This window comes from Orcinus orca, chromosome 3, assembly GCF_937001465.1.
Source record: "Orcinus orca chromosome 3, mOrcOrc1.1, whole genome shotgun sequence".
Taxonomy (NCBI): Eukaryota; Metazoa; Chordata; class Mammalia; order Artiodactyla; family Delphinidae; genus Orcinus; species Orcinus orca.
In genome coordinates this window covers 77,926,486-77,932,793 of record NC_064561.1, presented here as the reverse complement: position 1 = coordinate 77,932,793, position 6,308 = coordinate 77,926,486, and the positions used below count along the sequence as shown (strand labels likewise).

At 42.3% G+C, this 6,308-nt stretch overlaps 1 pseudogene; it reads right to left on the bottom strand.

Annotated features, from left to right (window-relative positions):
- Positions 1-700: 700 nt before the first annotated feature.
- Positions 701-5,440, bottom strand: LOC117196610 (NADH-ubiquinone oxidoreductase chain 5-like; annotated as a pseudogene).
- Between the last annotated feature and the right edge of the window lie 868 nt (positions 5,441-6,308).

Here is a 6,308-nt window from a genome sequence, read left to right as displayed (position 1 = left end):
TAGGATCAGACAGATGCCTAGTAAAGAGCCAAGTTCCATCATGATGAGATGTTTGATGGGGTTGGGAGGTCAATAAATGTATTGTTGATGATTTTTACTAGAGGGTGAGTTTTTCGGATGTTGGTCATTGATGTTCCTATAGTTGAATGACAGTGATGATTTTTCATGTCACTGGTCATGGTTGGAACCCATGTGAGAATAATGAAGACATGTATTTATTTTAAGTGTTATTTTTGTGATCAGCTTTGTGGGGGTTTCTTCAAAACCTTCGCCTATTTATGGGGGCTTTGGGTTGATTGTGAGTGGTGGTATTGGGTGCGGGATCGTGCTGAACTTTGGTGGTTCATTTTTAGGTTTGATAGTGTTTTTGATTTACTTAGGGGGAATGTTAGTTGCGTTTGTTTATACAACTGCTATGGCTACTGAGCAGTATCCTGAGGTTTGGGTTTCTAGTAAGGTTGTTTTGGGGGCATTTCTTTCAGGGTTGATAATAGAGTTTTTAATGGTATTTTAAAGGATGAGGAGGTGGAAGTTGTGTTTGAGTTCAGTGGGTTGGGAGACTGAGTTATTTAGGATACTGGTGATTCTAGTTTTTGTAGTGAGGAGGCTATAGGGGTTGCGGCATTATATAGTTATGGTACTTGGTTGGTGATTGTTACTGGCTGGTTGCTGTTTATTGGTGTTGTGGTTACTATGGCGATTACTCGTGGTAATTAAATAAAAGCATGCTAAGGGTGAGAGGAATGAGGAATGATAGGAAGTATAGCTTGATAAAGCCTCTTGGGCTTGAGATTAGTGTGGAGAGTTTTAGCTGATGTGGTTTTTGGTAGAATGTTTTCTAGTCAAATTAAGTCTAAAAGAGAGGATGCTGATTTTTGGCTTATTAATAGGTTTAGGTAAGGAGCTAGATGGTGCTTGATGGGGAAATATCCTAGGAGACTAGAGAATTTAACGGAATTTGAGGGGTAGACTTATTTTAGGTTTTGTGTGTTGAGGTTAATTTCGAGTGCTAATACAAAGCCTAGGGTAGTTCCTGTAAGGGCAGTTAGTTTTAGGTATAAAGGTGTAGTTTTTAGGGGGACTGTTACTGGGGGGATATTGTTGGAAATAATGAACTCGGCAAAGACACTTCCAATTAGTAGGCGTTTGATGGAGTTAATTAAAAGGGGGTTGTTTTCATTGATTGGGGGTTGGGGGAGAAGCGGAGTTTTCCTAGTAGTGCAAAGAGGATGATGCGCGTGCTATAGACAGCTATGAGGGAAGTGGCAATTAGGGTTATTAACAGGACTTAGGCGTTGGTATAAGATGTGCTGGTGGCTTCAATGATTAAGTCTTTAGAATAGAAACCGGTGAGGAAGTGCATTCCTGTCAATGCTAGACGCCAGATACAAGGGCTGTTGTGGTGAAGGGTAAAGCCTTGAATAGGCCTCCTACTTTTTGAATATCTTATTCGTTGTTCAAGCTGTGGATAATGGATCTGGAGCATATGAATAGTATGGCCTTAAAAAAAGCATGTGTGCAGATGTATAAGAATGCTAGATAGCATTGGCTGATGCCGATCGTTACCATTATTAGGCCTAATTGGCTTGAGGTGGAGAAAGCGATGATTGTTTTAATATCATTTTGGGTGAGAGCCCATATAGCTGTGAATAGGGTGGTGAGGGCTCCTAAGCATAATGCTATTGTTTGAATAAGTTTTTTGTTTTCTGTTAGGGGATAAAATCAGATAAGTAGGAAGACCCCTGCTACAACTATTGTGCTTGAGTGGAGTAGGGCTGACTCAGGGCTGGGGCCCTTCATTGCTGACGGGGGTCAGAGGTGAAGTCCAAATTGAGCTGATTTTCCAGCTGTGGCTAGTACAAGTCCCGTAAGGGGGAGGTTTGAGGAATTTAGGTCGAGTATAAAAATTGGTTGCAGGTCTCATGTGTTTGTGTTGAACAGAAACCATGCTATGGATATGACGAACCTGATAACTCCAATGCGGTTGGTTATATAAGATTGCTTGGAGGGCAGCTGTGTTTGCCTCTGCTTGTCCATATCACCGTCAAAATGAGCAGGAAGGATATAATTCCAGCCCCTTCTCACCCAATGAAAAGTTGGAAGAGGTTGTTGGTAGTAACAAGAATTAACATGGTGATGAGGAAGAGCAGTAGGTACTTGAAGAATTGGTTAATATAAGGATCTAACTGTAGGTACCATATTGAGAACTCCATAATGGATCATGTAACAAATAATGCTACCGGTACGAATATTATAGAGAAATAATCTATTCTGAAGCTAAGTGTTAATTTAAGGGTTTGAATAGTGATTCCATGTCAGTCTGAGATGACTATTTCTTGGCCTGTGTGGAGGAATGTTATTGTTGGAGCTAGGCTGGTAATAAAAGCACATGAGACAGTATTCTTTACATATGATGGCTATGTATCACTTTTGTAGGAATTTGTGTTCGTTATTATAATTGGGATGATTAGTATCAGTAGTGTGAGCAGGGCAAAAGAGGAAAATAAGTTTATTACTTTTATTTGGAGTTGCACCGATTTTTTGGCTCCTAAGACCAATGGATAACTACTATCCTTTAAAAGTCTGCAAAAGCCATACTGTTAAGCATGAGGGCATGAATTAGCAGTTCTTGCAATACTTTCTCGGTAAATAAGAAGTCTTAAGTCTTCTGTTACTAGATTCACAATCTAGTGGGTTTTTGTAAACTATATTTACAATACAAGAGGCCCAGGATGATTCTGCCGTTTAGTGACAGTAGTAGGAGGGGTAGAATGTGGAGGACCATAAGGGTAGTTTCTCACATGAAGGAGGGTGTAATATTACTGATATGGTGTATGTATTTACCGCGTTGTGTTGAGATGAATAAGTACATAGAGTATAGGGCTGTAATTACAATGTTAGTTCCTATTAAGATAATGGTGAGATTTAATCATGAGAAGGTTGATATAACTACGAACAGTTCTCCAATTAGACTGATAGTTGGGGGCAGGGCTAAATGTGTCAGGTTTGCCAGTAGTCATCAAGTGGCTATTACGGGAAGGGGGGTTTGTAGGCCTCGGGCTAGAATTATAGTTCGGCTATGGACTCGCTCGTAGTTTGAGTTTGCCAGGCAGAATAATATAGATGATGTGAGGCAATGGGCGACTATTAAAGAGGTAGCTCCTATGTAACTTCAAGGAGTTTGGATGAGGGTAGCTGCAATACCAAGTGTTATGTGGCTGACAGAAGAGTATGCGCTAAGTGATTTTAGGTCTGTTTGGCGTAGACAGATTGAACTGGTTATGATTATCCCTCATAAAGAGAGCGTAAGAAAAGGGTAGGCTATGAATTCTGTCAGGGGGTTGAGTATTGATGTAATTCATAGTATGCTGTAGCCCCTGAGTTTTAGTAATACGGCTGCAAGGACTTTAGAGTCTGCGATGGGAGTTTCTATGTGTGCTTTGGGTAGTCAAAGGCGGAGGTCATAGAGGGGTATTTTTACTATAAAGGCTATTATGTCATATAAAGACATTGGATCAGGAGTTGGGTAATACTTGGACTCAATATTGAAGTACTAGGAAATTCAGAGAGCCCGTGGTGTTTTGGATCTACACTAATGCCACTAGCAGTGGGAGTGATCCAACTAGTGTGTAGAATAAAAAATAGAGTCCTGCATTGAGGCGTTCTGTTTGGTTGCCTCATCAAGTTATAATAGGTGTAGGAACTAGTGTGGCCTCAAATGTAATGTAAAACAGAATTAGTTCTGTGGCGGTAAAAGTTACGATTAAAAATGTTTGTAGTATGATTAGTATAGTGCTGTATAGTTTTTTTCAGGTCAGTGATTCTTTGGGTAGGTGAGATTCACTGGCTAATAATATCAGAGGTAGGAGTCATGTTGTCAGTAGTGGTGTGCAGATAGAGAGTTGGAAAAGAATGTTAATGAGAAATTAAGGCTATTATCATTGAACTGATTAAGAAGAAGCAGGCTTGTGAGACTAATGAGCAAGCTATGGGTTGTGGTGTTAATTCAAATTATGTTGTTTTCTGATAATCAAGCCAGGGTTATTAGTATAATCGTGGGGATAATAAATTTTAGCATTGGAGGAGGTTAAGGTTTTGTACGTAGTCGGTGTCATATGTATTATTTATATGTCATTTGCCTTTTTAATTCTCACTTACTCTTAGTTATACAAAGAAGTTTCCAGCTCGAATACAGAAGCAGATATGAGACTCCACCTGTCTAGTGTTTGGTCATACATTATAGACAGTTGCAAAAATTTAAAACAACGCTACTCTTCTCACTAAGCCTTTTGCTTTCCACACATAGTTATTTTTCATTAAAATGTTATATAGGTTAATGTGTAATGAGTTTATTATGTTTTGATAAGTGAATAATTTTTAAAGTTTTCAAAGGCTATGTGACAAAAATGTATAGCAATAAGGCACAGTAATGAAATCTCTGTGGAGGTTTAATAGTTGTTAATACTGAGACCAAAAGTTTGGAAATCACTGTTCTAAAACATGAGATCACTTATGAACATTGTGGGAGGGTGACGTGCCAGGGTGCTTCTAAATCCAGATACCATGCCCACAGCAGCTGGAGAGTGAGTGTGGCTTTCAGGACATAGATATGAAGATACATTGGAGCTTTGAGAATCTTTGGTGTGTAAATCATCATTTAAGCAGTAGGTATGGTTGAAATGTCCCAGAATATGTACAGAGTGAAAGGAGAATGAGGACGAACTCCCAAGAAGTGGCAACCTGGAAAGACAGACATAAAAAGAAGAGTTTGCAAAGAAGGACCAAATGAAATGTCTAAAGATAAAGAAAGAAAGTGAGGAGAGTGGTGTCACAGAAATCAAGTGGCAAGCGTTTCAGCAAGAACAGAGTGGTCAGCGGTGTTAAATTCTGCTCAGGGGTGGAGAAAGAGAGGGCCCTGGTGACCCTGGTGAGAGATGTTTCAGTGACCAAGAGGGTAAGAGGTTGACAGAATTCACATGTAAACAGTTTTAGATAAAGTAGAAGATGAAAAATTTGAGACAGCAGCTCTCACAAGAATTCGGTTAAAAGGGAAAAAGAGAGGTGATGTAACGAGTTGGGCAGGGGGGACAGAGGATGGGTGAGGCTTTTGTAACAGGGAATGTTAATATCTAGCTCACAAAGTAGCTTTGTAATAGGGGCGGGGCGGGTACACAGCCGCTAACGGGAGACCCTGAGCGCGGAGGTTAGAGACCCCACTCCGCCCACAGCCAGGCTGTGGTCCCCGGGGCAGAGAGCACTGTGAGAGGCAGATCTCCGCCTTCTGCCTGGGGTCCTCCAGGCCCTTCCGCCTTGGGCTGGTGCATGAGCTTGGGGGCCGGGCGCAGGCTGAGGGCTGTGTCCTGCAGGGCTCCAGAGCCCTCGCCGCGGCTGCCCACTGACCCGGCGCAGGCCTTGAAGCGGCAGTGAGCCTCTCCCCCATCGCCGCCTCCGAGACGTAATGGCCGCGGCAGTCTCCATGGGTCGCAGTCCTCGGGACCCGGCCCCGTTTGGGCGGCCTGAGGAGCCTGAGGGCCGGCTGGGTCCCGGGCACCTGGCTCCCTCAGTGATGACGGCTGGGTGGGGTCTGGGGACCTGGTCCTGGGGGTGAGGACCCAGGCTGCGTGCTGGACGAACACTCCTGGGCAGGGTAACGGTCCAGCCCAGGGACCCCCTCCTCTTAGCCAGAGTCTGGACCTGGAGCCTTGGGACCTTGCCCTTTCGTGTCAGAACAGAGAATAACATTTGTTTGGTGGAGATTTACAGGAACATTGTGACCTGAACTCAAGAAAAACAAAATGGATCTGACACCCAGAAGTTTGCAACAACAAACCACGCCCCTTCCTCGCCTTTTCTGTAGAAGGGCTTTTCTGAAAGCTTTGGGGGAGTTTGGGTTTTTAAGGCCTGAGCCACCTTGCATGGCCCTGTCATAAACCTTTCTCTGCTCCAAACTCCGACGTTTTGGTGTTGTTTGGCCTCACTGTGCCTCGGGCACACGGACTTGAGTTAGGTAACAGCTTAATATTCCATTTATGTGGTTATCTTCGTGTGTCTGTCTTTCTTGTCTAATTACAGGTACCTTGAGTTAAATGGTCTCTTTAACAGCCCTCTCTATATTCTCAATATCTACTACTTATCTGACAAAGATCTTCACAGGAAGATCTATATATATTTGTTTAAATTAATTACTTACCTTTCTTACTCTTTCTTAGCATAAAGCAGGCTTATAGTTCTTAATAAACAATGGAAATAAAGAACTATCATCGCATTTGAAGGAAGCCCTAAAATGCTTATGTTAATAAGGCCATACA